Source organism: Glycine max, chromosome 18, assembly GCF_000004515.6.
Source record: "Glycine max cultivar Williams 82 chromosome 18, Glycine_max_v4.0, whole genome shotgun sequence".
NCBI lineage: Eukaryota > Viridiplantae > Streptophyta > Magnoliopsida > Fabales > Fabaceae > Glycine > Glycine max.
The window spans coordinates 29,096,436-29,115,331 of NC_038254.2; the positions used below are offsets into that span (position 1 = coordinate 29,096,436).

Genomic DNA, 18,896 nt, shown 5'->3' on the forward strand with positions numbered 1-18,896 from the left:
CTAGATGTCTCTCTTTATCTTTTCTAGAAGGTACCAAAGGATATGGTACTTCTTTCCCGTCAGCTGAAGATGCTTCCTTCTTTTTCTCTCTAGCACACTCACTCTTGCTTTTCTTCTTCTCCTTTTTTCTCTCTTTTTCATTTTCTATTTTCTCATTTTTTCTTTTTCTTTTTCAATTTATTTTTCTTCTTCCTTTTCTTTTTCTTTTTCTTTATTTTTCTCCTCTTTTTCTTGTTCACTCAAATTTATTGTTGTCTCCTTCTTCTTCTCATCTTTTACCTTCAATTCTTCTTCAGACTCAGTCAAAGACTCTACCACAGGATCAAGTGCTGGGCCAGACACCAGCTGTTGTTTTTCTGCAACCTATTCCATTCTCACTCTCATTCATGGTTACCAATCTGCTTCTAGTTATAACAACTTTGCATTCCTCCTTTGGATTTTTCTCAGTATTAGCTCCAAAGCTGCTAGACAGACAGTCTGCCAATTGTTTCGCCAACTGTCCCACCTGAACTTCCAGATTCTTTATGGCGGACTCTGTGCTCTTTTGGTTTGACATGGAAACTTGCATGAACTGAGCAAGAGTCTCTTCCAGCTTCGTTGTTCATTCATAGAGACTAGGCCCTTGTTGTTATGACCTATTAGATGGACTACCCTGGTCTTTGTTGAACTGGTTACTAGGGTGATTCCTCCACTGTCCTTGTTATGAATTATATGGTTGGCCATGCTGAAATTCGGAATATCCACTTGCATTAAAATTTTGTCTTGGCTGGTTCCCCATGTAGTTTACTTCATGTAGTGTTTCTTCTTAGGAAATACAACAGTCAGACTCATGTGCTCCACCACATATGACACAATCTGCAACCTGCAAAACAGCAGAAGATGAAGGTTGTACAAAATTTAATTAAGTTGCTAGCTTGCTTAATGTTTCAGTCAATGCTTCCAATTGCTTGGACAACAGCTTGTTTTGTGCCAACAATGCATCTTGTGATGAAAGCTCTAGCAGGCTTCTCTTAGTAGGGATGTGGGCTCTATCACGCAGAATTGCAAGGTCACTAGCAGTCATGTTCTCAATTAATTCCATAGCTTTTTCCGGAGTCTTCAATTTGATCTTTCCCCCTACAGAAGAATCAAGAAGCTGCTTGGACTGTGGTCTTAACCCATCAATAAAAATGTTGAGTTGTATCGATTCTGAAAATCCATGAGTGGGCGTTTTTCTCAGTAAGCCTCTAAATCTTTCCAATGCCTCACTCAAAGATTCATCTGGAAATTGGTGGAAGGATGAAATGGTAGCTTTCCCTTCAGCTGTCTTAGACTCTGGGAAGTACTTCTTTAAGAATTTGTCAACTACTTCATCCCAAGTCTTGAGACTATTACCTTTGAACAAATGAAGCCACCTTTTAGCCTCTCCAGACAAAGAGAATGGGAACAAGCTCAATCTAATGCGTCCTCAGGCACACCAGCCAATCTAACAGTGTTGCAAATTTCAATATAAGTGGCTAGTTGTGCATACGGGTCCTCGTTGGGCAGACCATGAAACAAATTGTTCTATATCAACTGAATTAATGAGTGTGGATAGGTTATATTTTGTGCTTGAACCTCCGGCCGCACAATACTAGTGAAAAATTGCGGCACGCTTGAGCTTGAGTAATCTTCAAGAGTAACTCTTCTTGGCTCTTCAGCCATCATATTTGCTTCACCTAAAACTGTGTGAGATTGCCCTTGAGTTATGTCATACCCTAATTTCATCTGGGGGTACTTGCGGTCCGTTTTCGAACCATGTTTGCTCCCTTTGGAACCCTTAAAACAAGCATTGTTGCATAATCCGTAAAGTTTCGCAACATTCTGGAAGTCAAAACAAGCATTGTTGCGTAATCCGTAAAGTTTCACAACATTCCGGAAATAAAAAACGAGCATTGTTGCGTAATCCGTAGAGTTTTGCGACGTTTTGGAAGGAAAATAGGTATCGTTGTGTAATCCGTAAAGTTCCGCAATATTTCAAAAATAAATTGATAAAAAAACTCAAAGGGGGGTGTATTTAGTGAAAAAGGAGTGTAAATAGTAATCTAGCCCACTTGGGCATTCCTGAATCTTCCGAAAATGGGTGGTGGCTTTTGGTGGAAGCAACCTAGCTCGCCTAGGCGAGCTGGGCGGCAACCACCTCCCCCTTTTCTCCTATAAATAGGGGAATAGGGGCAGAGTAAATGGGTTCAGCCCTTCTAGTATTGAGGAATCACTCGAAATTAGTGAGAAAAATTGTTTCCGTGGAAAAAATCCAAGCCGAGGCGCTTCTGTAACGCTTCTGAGATGTTTCCGTAAGCGATTTTGTGGAGATTCTTAACCGTTCTTCATCGTTCTTCACCGTTCTTCGGTCTTCAACCGATAAGTTCCCGAAATCGAATCTTTCAATTCATTCTATGCAACCTTAGTGGTCCCTACTTGTTTTGGGTACTTTCACTTTCATTTTGTTTACTTTCCATACCCTTTTTTCCCTTTTTTAACGAGCTTTAACCGATTGTTTAAGCTGTTATCTTGCCTAATAAATCATAAAATGAATTTCAACCGATCATTTGTGTTGTAAAGTCGCTTAATCAATGTTAAAGCAAAATCTAACCGATCGTTCATGCTGTAACCTCAGTTAAACAAAAAAAAGGCAAAATAATAATAAAATAATAAAAAAAATCAATCGGATGTTTTTTTCTTTGGAAGTTTCTTTGAATGAATTGACTAATAACCAAAGTGAAACTAAGGCTAAAATCAACTCACAAATCAAGCTTTGTCCACAAAAGTCACTCAAAACCGTTTTAAGGTCCAATGCTTTAAAACGGTCCTTTTGGCTTTTATTGGTTAAAATGGACCATTCAAAGCATAAAATCTACACATAACTTTATTGCTTTTGCAAGAGCTATGTAGGTCTGATTTCCTCATCGCAATTGAGGATACGTAGGAGCAAAAGCCCTGCTTTTGTCGACCACGCCAAGAGATCGTTAATGGTCCAACGCCTTAACGTTTTTCTCCTTTCAAAAAGCAAGAGATCGTTAATGGTCCAATGCCTTAACGTTTTTCTTCTTTAACACCAAGAGATCGTTAATGGTCCAATGCCTTAACGTTTCTCTCCTTTCAAAAACAAGAGATCATTAATGATAATGTTTCTCTCCTTTCAAAAACAAGAGATTGTTAATGGTCCAACGCATTAATGTTTCTCTCCTTTCAAAATCAAAAGATCGTTTAATGGTCCAACGCCTTAAATGACCTTTTGTTCGGTTAAAATATATCTTGCAAAAAAAGATAATAACAAATTAACCAACTTTTAGTTCTACAAGAACTACGTAGGTCTGATTTCCTCATCGTAATTGAGGAATACGTAGGAGCGAGGGAAACACCCTTGTCGACCACAAAAAGATAAAAAACATAAAAAAAGGGAAAAATACATAAAAACAGAAAAAAAGGAAAAATACGTAGTTTTGAAGTCATATTTGCACACTTGATTGAAGGCTGTCGTCCTTTGTGACAGACGCGTGGGGTGCTAATACCTTCCTCGTGTGTAAAAACAACTCTCGAATCTTTCACGATTAAAGTTCGTAGACCACACGTTTTGGTTTTCTCGACGTTTTCCCCAAATAAACGTTGGTGGTGACTCTGCGCATTTTCTTTCCTTGGAAGACGCACCCGTGAGTCTCGCATCGCCCTCCCGCCAAAGGGTAGGTTGTGACAGTTGGCGACTCCACTGGGGACTATTTTTTAGAGAGTTATGCCTATTAATCTTTTGTGCAAAAGTTGTGTTTTCCTTTTCATCGGTTTCCCTTTTCCTTTGTGTTCTTGTATAAACTTTTTTGATCCTGTAAGCATGTTTTAATGTATGCATGAGATAAATATGTATTCATTTGATGCACATAGCACCAACACCTTTTTTCACACACGGTGAGTTGAAAAGGAGCCCTACTCCCGGGTCCATGGGAACATAAGGACTGGAGGTGAATCTGTGGTCATGCTGGGTCTCTGACTTGCTTGATAAGAGTGATCCCTCATCTAGAGTTTTTTTCTTTGATAACATATTGTTACTGGTAGTCACTACTGCCATAATATGTTTTTCAAAGGGGATGATACCTCTAGAAACCATCAAGAGAGATATGACCACCTTGGGAACTATCACTAAAAGCCTTTTAGTTCCTCCCGTTTAGGTCCCTATAATAAGGGCATGAAGCGAACACGTTGCGTGCCATTTAAACACTGCCATGCATATAACCTAAATGTCATGTACGCATTTGTTGTATGATTATTTGTAGATATTGGCATACTGTGTACATCCCCGTGTTGTGCTTTTGTGCGTCTACATCATGTCGTGACGCACGTGTTGTATGTGACTCTCGTCTTTTGTCACAGGAAGTCGGAAGGTCCATATCACCTTCTTAACTGCACATATGAGGCACTGTTCCCCCAAATGCGCAAGTAAGAAGAGATGATTTTTCGGGCTCTCATGTCCATAAATGCATTCGTATCATGCATCACATAATCATCTCTTCAATGCATCGTAATGGACATATTGTTCCTGCATTTGTCACTTATCATTTCATGCATTGCGTTTTGCATAAGTCATTTCTTCACCATGCATCTGCATCTAACATGTTTTTTGCACAACTTTTATTTTCATGTTCGCTCATGCATGATCCTTGCATTTTCCTCATGCGCCTTTGTTGACCACCCCGCCTTTGCTATCATGACATGTGAGTCCGGTGGCACGCGGAGACACCCGATGGTTATCCGCGCACACTTTTTGCTATCGTGACCTGTGAGTCTGGTGGCACGTGGAGACACCCGATGGTTATCCGCGCACACATTTTGCTATCCTACGACCCGAGAGTCCGATGGCACGTGGAGAAACCTTACGGTTATCTGCACCCCATCATTCGCAGACCCGAAGCCCGATTGGCACGCAAAGACCAATGTGGTCATCTGCACCCTTCCCAAAGATGTCAGCGTCTTCCGGTCGAGACCGCAAACAAGTCTCAATTCTGCGATCGTGACCCAAGGGTCCGGTAGCACGTGAACACACCTTATGGTTATGATGCAATCCTACCCCGCAAGGGCATTGGATAGAAAACTCCAAGTAGATTGGGCCAGAGATGCAAGAGAAGGCCCTAGGGTTCTTATGAGCCTTAGGGTAGATTTCGGGCCCATGGGCTAAGTACGAGCCCACTTATCTTTGTAAATATTAGATTAAGGTTTCATTATTTTTGGGCCTTGTATTTAGGGCTCCATAATGTAGGTAGGGTACCCTAGAAATATAGGATTTTTCAGCCTTTGTATTTTAGGGCACCTAGACTAGTTTTTGTATTAGGGGTAGTTTTGTAATTTCACATGCACTAAGTGAATATTTGATGTGTGTTGAGAAATAAATTCAATTGAATTGGTAGAAGCCCAATCCAATTAAATTTTAGAGGGGGAGGTGAGCATTTGCTTACTACACCCCATTGCCAGATCATATAGTCACACTTTGTGCATGTCCTTCATGCTTTACATGCCTCATGACACCTAAGCACACTTAGTGGAGACACTTAGGCTATAAATAGAGGTCATGTGTGTGCATTTTTTTTTCAACTTTGATCATTTGAATATTAAACTTCAGATTTCAAAGCTCATTTGGAGCACAAAATTTCGTGCTCTTCTCTCCCTCTCCCTTCATTCATCTCCTTCTTCCTCCAAGCTCTTATCCATGGCCTCCTATGGTGGTAAGCTTCTTCTAGACTCATCTTCTCCTTGAAGTGGCATCTCCTCTCTCTCTTCCTTCTCCATTCCGCTGCCATTTATCTTCCAAGAAGCAAAGGAATCCATGGATGAAGAAGATCCTAGGCCTACAAGCTCCAATGGAGCTTACATCAGGTTATCCACACCTTTTGTTAGCTAGAGGCAAGCGAGCCCGTTGACACGCACAGACCAATATGGTCATCTGCACCCTTCCCGGAGATGTCAGCATCTTTCGGCCAAGACCGCAAAAAAGTCTCAATTCTTCTATCGTGACCCAAGGGTCCAGTAGCACACGGACACACCTTATGGTTATCCACACCTTTTGTCAGCTAGAAGCTAGCGAGTCTGTTGACACGCAAAGACCAATGTGATCATCTGCACCATTCCCAGAGATGTCAGCATCTTCCGACCGAGACTGCAAACAAGTCTCAATTCTACTATCGTGACTTGAGGGTCCGATAGCATGTGGAGATACCTCATGGTTATCCACACCTTCATCATCCAGAGACGACAAGTCCGATGACACGCAGAGACAACATATGGTCGCTCGCACCCTTCCTATCTGAAGACTATCGAAGTCCCTTTCGATCATCTAGAGACGAATAAGTCTGATGATATCGGGATGATGATGGTTGTCAATTTCTAATCATTTTGAAGATTTTTGCAGATTTTACCTTTGTCATCCAGAGACGTTCAAGTTCGATGACGTGTAAGACTCGCCTCTACTAACCAGAGATGATCAACTTCGATAGCATGCAGAGACATCATGGCTATCCAGTTTTATCACTTTCAAGGCACTGAAGTTTTACTGATGCTCCTGGTGCCTTTTTTGTTCTTTTTGATTGACAGGTTTCGCTGGTTGGGCTATTGATCGGCCGAGTGAGGTTCCGCTCGAACGACATCAGTGTCTTATCTTTACTTCCCTTTTATCTCCAATAAAAGATAAGTAAAGAGGGGCAACTATCATACCCTAACTTCATCCGGGGGTACTTGCGGTCAGCTTTCAAACCTTGTTTGCTGCCTTCAAAACCATCAAAACAAGCATTGTTGCATAATCCGAAAAGTTTTGCAACATTCCGAAAGTCAAAACAAGCATTGTTGCGTCATCCGTAAAGTTTCATAACATTTCGGAAATAAAAAAACAAGCATTGTTGCGTAATCCGTAGATTTTCATGATGTTTCAGAAGGAAAACAAGTATCATTGCGTAATCCGTAAAGTTCCGTAACGTATCGGAAAGAAATCGATTAAAAAAACTCAAAAGTGGGTGTATTTAGTAAAAAAGGTGTAAATAGTAATCTGGCCCACTTGGGCCTTCCTGAATCTTCCAAAAATGGGCGGTGGCTTCTGGTGGAAGCAACCTAGCTCACCTGGGCGAGCTGGGCAGCAACCACCTCCCCCTTTTCTCCAATAAATAGGGGAATGGGGGCAGAGTAAATGGGTTCAACCTTTCTGGTATTGAGGAATCACTCGAAATTAGTGAGAAAAATTGTTTCCATGGAAAAAATCGAAGCCGAAGCGCCTCCATAACGCTTCCGAGACATTTTTGTAAGCGATTTCATGGAGATTCTTCACCGTTCTTTATTGTTCTTCACCATTCTTCGTTCTTTCTTCGATCTTCAACTGGTAAGTTCCCGAAATCGAATTTTTCAATTCATTCTATGCACCCTTAGTGGTCCCTACTTGTTTTGTATACTTTCACTTTCATTTCGTTTACTTTCCGTACCTTTTTTCCCCCTTTTTAACGAGCTTTAACCGATTGTTTAAGCCATTATCTCGCCTAATAAATGATAAAATGAATTTCAACCAATCATTTGTGTTGTAATGTCGCTTAATCAATGTTAAAGCAAAATCTAACCGATTGTTCATGCTGTAACCTCAGTTAAACCAAAAAAAGGCAAAATAATAATAAAATAATAAAAAAATCAATCGAATGTTTTTTTTCTTTGGAAGTTTCTTTGAATGAATTGACTAATAACCAAAGTGAAACTATGGCTAAAATCAACTCACAAATCAAGCTTTGTCCGCAAAAGTCACTCAAAACCGTTTTAAGGTCCAACGCTTTAAAACCATCCTCTTTGCTTTTATTGGTTAAAATGGACCATTCAAAGCATAAAATCAACACATAACTTTATTGCTTTTGCAAGAGCTACGTAGGTCTGATTTCCTCATCGCAATTGAGGATACGTAGGAGCAAAAGCCCCGCTTTTTTCGACCATGCCAAGAGATCGTTAATGGTCCAACGCCTTAACATTTCTCTCCTTTCAAAAACCAAGAGATCGTTAATGGTCCAATGCCTTAACGCTTTTCTTCTTTCACACTGAGAGATCCTTAATGGTCCAATGCCTTAACGTTTCTCTCCTTTCAAAAACAAGAGATCGTTAATGATAATGTTTCTCTCCTTTCAAAAACAAGAGATCATTAATGGTCCAATGCCTTGACGTTTCTCTCCTTTCAAAATCAAAAGATTGTTTAATGGTCCAACGCCTTAAATGACCTTTTGTTTAGTTAAAATATATCTTGCAAAAAAAGATAAAAATAACTTAACAAACGTTTAGTTCTACAAGAACTACGTAGGTCCGATTTTCTCATCGCAATTGAGAAATACGTAGGAGCGAGGGAAACACCCTTGTCGACCACAAAAAGATAAAAAGAATAAAAGGAGAAAAATACATAAAATACGTAGTTTTGAAGTCATATTTGCACACTTGATTGAAGGCTATCGCCCCTTGTGATGAATGCGTGGGGTGCTAATACCTTCCCCGTGCATAAAAACAACTCCCGAACCTTTCACGATTAAAGTTCATAGACCACACGTTTTGGTTTTCCCGACGTTTTCCCCGAATAAACGTTGGTGGTGACTCTGCGAGTCTCGCGTCGCCCTCCTGCCGAAGGGTAGGTTGCGACAAGTTGGAAAACTAGAAGTTGCCTTAGAAGATAGAGGTTCTTCTGGAGTTGCTGCTGCCTCAATGTCCTGCAAAAATTTTCTCTTTCTTTCTGCGTTTCTTTTCCTGCAATTAGCGTTAATTTCCAAATCTATGGGAATCAAAACACCTGCAGAAGACCTTCTTTGCATGCAAAACAAGCAGAACAACAGTTAACCAATTCCAAAGAACAATAAATTATGCAACACTAAATATTCACAAAAAGAATCAATGAATCAAAGAAAAAATAAAATGAATCAATGCCTTAAAACTGAACTAAACTTTCCAAATGAAAATAATTTCCCCGGCAATGATGCCAAAATACTTTTGTTGACCCTCTTCCACAGTTCTTTTTTTCTTCAAAATTTGTAATTACTCTTTTTAAGCGGAAGTGGTTTACCAGAAAGTGCACTGGGTCGTCAAGCATTTAATTAAAATGGAATGATTCGAGTATTGAACACATGGAACTTTTTAATTTAGCAAAGTCTTGTTCAATAATCATGCATTTTGTAGACAGAATTGAATAATTGGGAATTTAAATAAAACTATGATGTATCCTAATTAGAAAAGTAGTAAATGTAAGCAGATAAGTGTGAAAAAACAGTGATCTAAAAGCGTTGGGTCTTCCTACTGAACAAGTTGATGCAATTAAAGATGTTTCTCTAATTAAGAAATGTTCCTGTGTTCTATGCCGAAGGCGCAAATACTAAACCTCGATGTCTCACAAGTTTAGACTAATTTAAACTAATCTTCGTTCTCAGATCCCTCATTGTTGAACTAGGCTTAATTTAAATAGCATTACAATCACAACATAATAAAAACTAAAACCCTGCACCCTATCCCTAGCAATGCAGTTATCTAGCCCTACTCTATCAAGTTCTAAGGAAATAGTACACTTCCTAGTGCTAAAGTTCCTAACAATACACACCAATGGGTGATCAGACCAAAAGCATGCAACAATCAAGCATCGATAGAAGCAATGAACATATAAAACACACTTAATTAGATATGAAAAAGGGTTTTACATCAACTGCTCAATAGAAATCCCCAACTAAGGGTTTTAGCCTTCCATGGCAAGGAAGCACCTTTTACACAAAAGAGAAGGAATCAGAAGAAATTGCTTGCTTACACATAAAGAGGGATGTCTCTTCCACCTCTTGGCACCTCAGAATCCCTCAAAAGCTTCCTAATCTCTCTAAAAGTTGAGAACTTGGCTCCTTGCTCTGCTTCTTCATTCTCTGCACTTCACACTCACTGTGGTGATTATTCTCTCTCAAAATCTCTCTTTGTTCTCTTGATATTTAAGGTTTTAAAAGGGCTCACAAATCTTGTTGTCGCGCTTAACGCGAGTAAGTGGATTTGAGCTTAGCGCCAATCTCACATTGAGCCTGGAAAGCGATAGATGACTCGCTTAGCGAGTTAACCTTGTGCTAAGCGCGAGCTTGCAAATCAGATGCTCTTCTAGATGCCTTCTTCATGCTAAGCGTGCTGATGCTTCGCTTAGCCCAGGATGTGCGTTAAGCCCAATGTGTGCGCTTAGCGCAACAACTATTCGGCACTTCATAAAATGGCTCCTTTTTACCTGAAATTGTAGATAAATTAACATTAATTCCACTTAAAGAGGATCCTAATGAATAGAGATCAAAGCAAAGCAAAATTATGTACAATACTACAAAAGAACTATAGATTGGGGGAAAATATACACATTTTGTAAAAGTTTCTATAGAAAAGTTAGTCGTATAAGATGACTAACAATGACCCTATTTTTTCGTATTGGTGCTGACAATTTGTTAAGGTGATGTGTAACAAAGGGAGAACAAGTTAGCATACTTTGGCATTGCCACTACTCACCATATGGAGGCCACTTCAATGGAGAAAAAACAATTGCAAAGATTCTTCAAGCCGAATTCTATTGGCCTACACTCTTCAAAGATTCTCATATACATGCATGATCATGTGACAATTGTCAATGAACCGGCAACATATATAGACAACATGAAATGCCATTATAGAGCATACAGAAGGTAAAAGTCTTCGATTGTTGGGGAATTAATTTAGTTGGTCCCTTACAATCCTCGCGTTGCAAGAAATATATCATGGTAGCGGTGGACTATGTCTCAAAATGGGTGGAAGCAATTGCTAGTCCAACCAATGATGGAAAAAGGGTGATTAAGTTCTTAAAGAGAAACATCTTTGCTAGGTTTATAGTGTCTGGACTCTTGATTAGTGATAAAGGTACACACTTTTGTAATACTAAACTCTCAAAGGTCCTCCAACACTATGATGTTCGACACAAAGGAGCAAGACCCTATCATCCTCAAACAAATGGTCAATCTGCAGTTTCAAATAGGGAGATCAATAGGATACTAGAAAATACTGTAGCTGTAGAAGCAAGCTTCGTGATGATGAATCAAGATTGATTCAAGGAGTTTTGATGATAACAAAGATGATGACAAAAAGCCCAAGAGAATGAGTTCAAGATTGAGTCAAGAACACTTTAAGCATCAAGAGAAATTTGATTTCAAGATTCAAGAATCAAGTTTTAAGATTCAAGTTTCAAGAATGAAGAATCAAGAATAATCAAGTTGAAGATTCAAGAATCAAGAAAAGACTCAATCAAGATAAGTACTAAAAAGTTTTTTCAAAACATTGAGTAGCACATGAATTTTTCACAAAACCTTTTACCAAAGAGTTTTTACTCTCTAGTAATCGATTACCAGTTTATTGTAATTGATTACCAGTAGCAAAGATTGTTTTCAAAAAGCTTTCAACTGAATTTACAATGTTCCAATTGATTTCAAAATGGTGTAATCGATTACAATGATTTGGTAATCAATTACCAGTGTGTTTGAACATTGAAATTCAAATTCAAATGTGAAGAGTCACATCCTTTCACAAAAATGCTTTGTGTAATCGATTACTTTGATTTGGTAATCGATTACCAGTGATAAGTTTTGAACAAAAATCAAAAGATGTAACTCTTCCAAAGGTTTTCAAGTTTTTCTAAAGGTTATAACTCTTCTAATGGTTTTCTTGACCAGACATGAAGAGTCTATAAAAGCAAGACCTTAACTTGCATTTTGCAATACATTGAATACATTGATTAGAATCCTTTACAACCCTTGAATCTCTTTGAACTTCTTCTTCTTCTTCCTTTGTCAAAAGCTTTCTTAAGTTTTCTGGTTTTCCTAACCTTGAAAACAAAACTTGTGCTATTCATCTTTTTCATTCCCTTCTCCCTTTGCCAAAAAGAATTCGCCAAGGACTAACTGCTTGAATTCTTTTTGTGTCTCTCTTCTCCCTTTTCCAAAAGAACGAAGGACTAACCACCTGAATTCTTTTATGTCTCCCTTTCTCCTTTGTCAAAGAATTCAAAATGACATAGTCTGAGAATTGTTTTGATTCTTCCCTTTCCCATAAACAAAAGATTTCAAAGGACTAACCCGCCTGAGAATTCTTTTGTTTCCCCCTTCACAAAGTTTCGAAGAACTAACCGCCTGAGAACTTTGTCTTAACACATTGGAGGGTACATCCTTTGTGGTATAAGTAGAGGGTACATCTACTTGGGTTATTGTGACTGAGAATTAGAGAGGGTACATCTCTTGTGGATCAGTTCTAGTGGAGGGTACATCTACTAGGTTGTTCAAAGAGAACAAGGGAGGGTACATCCCTTGTGGATCTTTGCTTGTAAAAGGATTTTTACAAGGTTGAAAAGAAATCTCAAGGACCGTAGGTTGCTTGGGGACTGGATGTAGGCACGGGTTGTTGCCGAACCAGTATAAAACTCTTGTATTTGTCTTCTTCTTCCCTACACTCTTTAATTTCCGCTGTGCACTTTAATTATTGCTTTTACTTTTGGTAACATTAAGAAGGATAGATTTTTAATTAGTAAAGGTTCGTTAATAATTAATTCAACCCCCCCTTCTTAATTATTTCGAGGCCACTTGATCCAACAGTATCTACTTCAAGGAAGGATTGAGCTGCAAAGCTTGATGATTTCCTTTGGGCCCATAGAACAACCTTCAAAACACCTATTGGCCTCTCTTTGTTTCAAATGGAGTGTTGGATAATGAATGTTGTGTAAGCTCATGTTTTCTTGCTAATTGTGATTATTTGGATTTAATATTGGTTCTTTTTATAATGAACTCACCCTTGCAATTTTGTATCGTCTGGTTGACAGCTATGATGATCGCGAATCTTGTTCGTGGGAGTAGAATGACAGTCGTAGGGTGCAGGGATGAGATTCTATTAAGGAGCCGCCAAGCCGATGTGATGACGTTGGGATTATTTTGGGGAGAGAGTTGTGTTTTGTTAATCAAGTCCTCCATAGTGGTTCACGATTTTTTTTTTGTTGGATTAAGGATGTAAATCACAAATTTAATTATATGTTCGAACTGATTTAATCTTCATTATGTGTATGATGTGTACTGAACTACTATATTAATATTCATGTATTCGGTTAAACATTGGTGCGTGTTTGGGGACATATATATATTTGCGAAAATCAAATTTATTATGATTTTCATAAGCAAAATAATGGAGTTTTCATAAAAGAAAGAAAAAGAATTTAATTTTCCAGTTATTAGAGTGGTGATATCGTAGTGACGAGGCGGGTCGTTATATTAGTGGTATCAGAGTAGGTCGAACCTTTCAGCCAGTGAGTTGTGAGTCTGCTATGTTTTTCTGTGCATTCTCTGGTTGCCTTGTTGATTGCTTGATGTTTGTTGGTTGCTGGTTGCTATTAGAACTTACTCACTTGTTGTGTTCTATGAGTTATAGAGATTTGATTGTTGTAGTCATATTGGATTTGTTTTTCTGATGTCTACTACACCATGAGGTTCAATGCTGAGTCACGGGTTATCAGACTGGCCATCTGTATAATTTGTGAAGGGTAATGGGATGATATGGCAAGCGATCAGAAAATACAAATGATGGAAAGTGGGTGTTAATGTATTGAGGCATCAATTCTCAAAAGTAACCAAGTAGGAACTTGTGATGGTTGTGATTTTGTGTGGTTGTTTGTTTGTGTGTATCCCTTCCAAGTCTAACTCCCTGCTGTGTATAGGGAGTGATGTCTGGACGGAATGATCGTGCGATAACTGATGCCCTTAGATGTGCCATTATTTTCTCCAATTTCTTAACCCTTTTTGCACCATTTTAATTACTGATTAGTCTTAATTGTCAAATTAATTAGACAGTTTTATTATTTGGGCCCATTCAGCTAATTTGATGTTTTTAATCTAATTTCAGGAATTAATGAAGAATTGGGCTTGAATCTAGAATTGGGCTTGGACTTGAAGAGGACAAACTATTTTATTCTACAAAATTAGATCTTATATTATCTTATCTAGATATTATTTAGATTTGATCTCATCTAGATATTATTTCATCTAGATCTTATCTTATCTAGATTTGATTTGATTTTATTTATGGGCTTGGATTTAAAACATATTTGTAAGCTTTAGGGTTGAAAAACTATATAACAGCACCAAGGTTCTAGTTTAGGCCCTCTCTCTTCTCTCTCCCCTATTTTCGTTTTTTAGTTTTAGACTTTATCTTTGAGACATTTTTTTTCATTTTGCAATTCCAGTAGCAATAAAATTTCGTTCTTCAATTTATAAGTTCGTTATCTATTGATTAATGGAAGGCTAAGTCCCCAGCGTTGCTTTCTTTTGAGGATCAACTGCAGTTCTCTTCGAGGTTATATTATTACTGTTAAATTCTGTTCAGTTTTTCCTCTTCACTAATTACTCTAAATTTGTTGCTATTAATTCATGCATGCTTAGTGCTTGATTAATTGTCTCTGCGCTTAATTTACGTTCATGCTTAATGATCGTTTATGAGTAATTGGTGTATGTGTTGCTTAATCACATAATGAATGCCTTATGTTAAATTTCGCTTAGTAATTTAATTTAGGGTTGGATTAAGTGGTTAAACTGATAAAGGATAAATTCTCGCAACCTAGGATAAGAGACTTGCGTGTGAATCAAGGGGAAGCAACGTATTTTATTTCTGATATTTTTCTAATTCAATTTTACTCGCTATTTAATTTACAAAAGCAAACAACCCCCCCCCCCCCAATTTGTTACTATTTCCTACTATCTGTTATTAACATTTGGTTTATCATTGCTTGTTGGAAAACGACCTAGGATTACTTCCTAGTTACTACATTTCAATGCTTATTTGATTCGGGTATGGCCACGATCAAATTTGGCGTCGTTGTCGGGGAACAATGTCCAAAGGTTCATAATAGCTGGTGATTCGTGTTTTATGTTTAGTTGTTTTATGCTTTCGTGTATTGTGTTAGTGTTGTTTAATGTCTTGTTATTTTGTTTAGTGTGGTGTTTGGTTTTAGTTTTTCTTTTCAGCACTTTCTCTGTTTCAGTTTTTGTGTTTTGCTGTGAATAGTGCTTTGTGATGGATTTAGCGACCACTTTTGCTGATCTGGAAACAGAGTAGTAGTGCAAATCCCTTAGCGACTGAATTAGTGACTACTGCTGAGAATTTAATTGGTGACTTTTGTTTTGATAGTTAGGGTTGTTATTTTTGGCTGAATTTTGGTGTGGTAGGTTCTTTTGACTCATATTTTGCGTGAAAAATACCAGGAACACTTGTTGTGGCCAGATTTGAGAGATTCAAAAAAAATTGAGAACTTGTGTTTATCAAAACTTCAAACGGCCATAACTTTTGCTCCGGGTATCATAATGACTATTATTATATATGTATTTGGGGTAGAAAAAAAAATTTCCCCTATCGTGGCAGCCCGCCGAAGGCCGTATGAGGTCTCTAGCTAGCCAAAATCACCTGTTTACTAGTTTTTTTTTCAAGTTTTATTGTTTTATTTTTCTAAACTTTCCTTAGGTAGTTTCCACAGTTAGACTTTGAATTTTTGCTTGAAAATTTTTGTACCATCTTTTCATGATTTTAGGATGTTGCTCACAAAATTTTAAGTCATTTGGATATCATTTGAGGGTAGTTGTAGTTCAAACCTACACTGTTACTTACATAGGAAGGCAACTAGTTGTGCATGCTGAATGTAGTATATGACTAGAGGCAATCCATCTGACTTACAACCCTTGGATCCTGAGATAGATAGGACATTTCATAGATTAGTTAGGCATCATTTTGTACCTTTTGAGCATCCTGAACATTCTTAGCATTTTGTGGTTGGTAATTTTGAACATCCTAATTTTGAGCATTATAATTTTGAACATTCTGATTTTGAACATTCTGAGAACATGGCACAAACTCCACCCCATGAGAGGACTCTAAGGGAAATGGCTGCACCTGATTTCACCTACGAAAGCTTGTCCATCCAATACCCTGATGAGGATGTCCCATATGTTCTTAAAACTGGACTGATCCATTTGCTTCCAAAGTTTCATGGCCTTGCAGGTGAAGACCCACACAAGCATTTGAAAGAATTCCATATTGTCTGCTCCACCATGAAACCACCAGATGTCTAGGAGGATCACATATTTCTGAAGGCCTTTCCACATTCTTTAGAGGGAGTGCCAAAGGACTGGCTATATTACCTTGCTCCAAGGTCCATCACGAGCTGGGATGACCTCAAGAGAGTATTCTTAGAAAATTCTTTCCCTGCTTCCAAGACCACGACCATCAGAAAGGATATTTCAGGTATTAGACAACTCAGTGGAGAGAGCCTATATGAATACTGGGAGAGATTTAAGGAATTATGTGCCAGTTGCCCTCACCACCAGATTTCAGAGCAGCTTCTTCTCCAATATTTTTATGAAGGACTCAACAACATGGAGAGAAGTATGATAGATGCTGCCAGTGGTGGAGCCCTTGGAGACATGACCCCTGTTGAAGCCAGAAATTTAATTGAGAAGATGGCTTCAAACTCCAAGCAATTTAGTGCCAGAAGTGATGCTATTGTCATTAGAGGAGTTCATGAAGTAGCCACAAATTCATCCTCATCATGCGAGACTAAGAAGCTTGAAGGTAAACTAGATGCCTTGGTTAACCTGGTAACCCAACTGACCATGAATAAAAAATCTGCACCTGTCGCTAGACTCTGTGGTTTATGCTCCTCAGCCGACCACCACATAGACCTTTGCCCTTCTGTGCAACAATTTGAAGCAATTGAACAGCCTGAAGCTTCTGCTGCAAACATCTACAATAGACCTCCTCAACCTCAGCAGCAAAATCAGCCACAACAGAATAATTATGACCTCTCCAGCAACAGGTACAATCTCAGATGGAGGAATCATCCCAACCTTAGATGGTCGAATCCTTCACAACAGCAGCAACAACAACAACAACCTTATTTTCAAAATGTTGCTGGCCCAAGCAGACCATACGTTCCTCCACCAATCCAGCAACAACAACAGCAACAGCCCCAGAAACAGCAAACAGTTGAGGCCCCTCCGCAACCTTCCCTTGAAGAACTTGTGAGGCAAATGACTATGCAAAACATGCAGTTTCAACAAGAGACCAGAGCCTCGATTCAGAGCTAAACTAATCAGATGGGACAATTGGCTACATAGTTAAATCAACAACAGTCCTAGAATTCTGATAGACTACCTTCTCAATCTGTCCAGAATCCCAAAAATGTGAGTGCCATTACATTGAGGTCAGGAAAGCAGTGTCAAGGACCTCAACCAGTAGCATCTTCCTCATCTGCCAATGAACCTGCCCAACCTCACTCTACTCCAGAAAAAGATGATGACAAAAATTTAAAGAGTAAGTTACCTAACAATTTCTATGCAGGTGAGTCTAAAGAGAAGCAGTATATCCCTCTTCCATTCCCTCCAAGAGCTATTTACAACAAAAAAATGGAAGAGGCAGAGAAGGAGATCTTGGAAACATTTAGGAAAGTAGAGGTAAACATACCTCTGCTGGATGCAATAAAGCAAATTCCATGATATGCTAAATTCTTGAAGGAGCTGTGCACTAATAAGCGGAAGCTTAATGGAAGTGAAAGAATTAGTATGGGCAGAAATGTCTCCGCATTGATTGGTAAATCTATTCCCTAAATCCCTGAAAAATGTAAAGATCGAGGTACATTCAGCATACCTTGTATTATAGGGAACAATAAGTTTGACAATGCCATGCTAGATTTAGGAGCTTCTGTTAGTGTTATGCCTCTATCTATTTTTAATTCTCTATCTCTAGGTCCTTTCCAGCCAACTGATGTGGTAATTCATTTAGCTAATAGAAGTGTTGCCTATCCTGCTGGTTTCATAGAGGATGTCTTAGTTAAAGTTGGTGAATTGATTTTCCCTGTTGATTTTTATATTTTAAATATGGAGGAGGGATTTTCTAAAGGATCAGTTTCCATCATTCTAGGCAAACCTTTTATGAAAACTGCTAGAACTAAGATAGATGTATATGCAGGCACACTATCTATGGAGTTTGGTGATATAACTGTTCATTTTAATATTCTTGATGCTATGAAACACCCATCTGAAGATCTTTCTTTATTTTGTGTTGAAATAATTGACCATATTGTTGATGAATACATGACTGATCTTCATTCTAATCTGCATGCCTGTCACTCTTCATGCATTGAATCTGAATTTGCACTTGATCATATGTTTGAATTTGATGCTGAGAGTGAATCTGAATTTGATATTGATTACATGTCTGGTGATGTTTTACCTCTTGAGATTGATTTTATAGAGTTAGGTAGAACTAACCATGTTTCAGGAAGTACACATACCTCTGACTTTCTTTATAAGGTACAAGCTGAGAAACCATCCCTTTCTACCACTATCCAGCCGCCCACACCATAATTGAAGCCTCTGCCATCAAATTTAAAATATGCTTACTTGGAAGATAGAAAAAGTTTTCCAGTAATTATATCTGCCTCCCTAGCTGATGAGCAAGAGAAGAAGTTGTTATTTGTTCTCAAGAAGCATAAGAAGGCTATAGGCTGGACCCTGGCGGACATTCCTGGTATTAGCCCATCCACATGTATGCATCGAATAAATTTAGAAGATGGGCTAAACCAGTAAGACAGCTACAGAGAAGACTCAACCCGGTGATTCTTGATGTAGTGAAGAAGGAGGTAACCAAGCTTTTGCAAGCTGGAATCATTTATCCTGTCTCCGACAGCCAATGGGTGAGTCCCGTCCAGGTAGTTCCAAAGAAAAGCGGCCTCACCGTGATAAAAAATAAGAAGAAGGAGCTGATTCCTACTCGAGTGCAGAACAGTTGGAGAGTATGCATCGACTATAGGAGGCTGAACCAGGTTACCAAAAAGGACC

General features: G+C 38.6%; 1 non-coding gene across 1 annotated transcript; it reads right to left on the minus strand.

The window, feature by feature from the left end:
- Positions 1 to 16,280: 16,280 nt before the first annotated feature.
- On the minus strand, positions 16,281 to 16,387 carry LOC113000299 (small nucleolar RNA R71). The gene has a single exon (XR_003265589.1). It is a non-coding gene; the product is annotated as a small nucleolar RNA R71 (small nucleolar RNA).
- Positions 16,388 to 18,896: the final 2,509 nt, after the last annotated feature.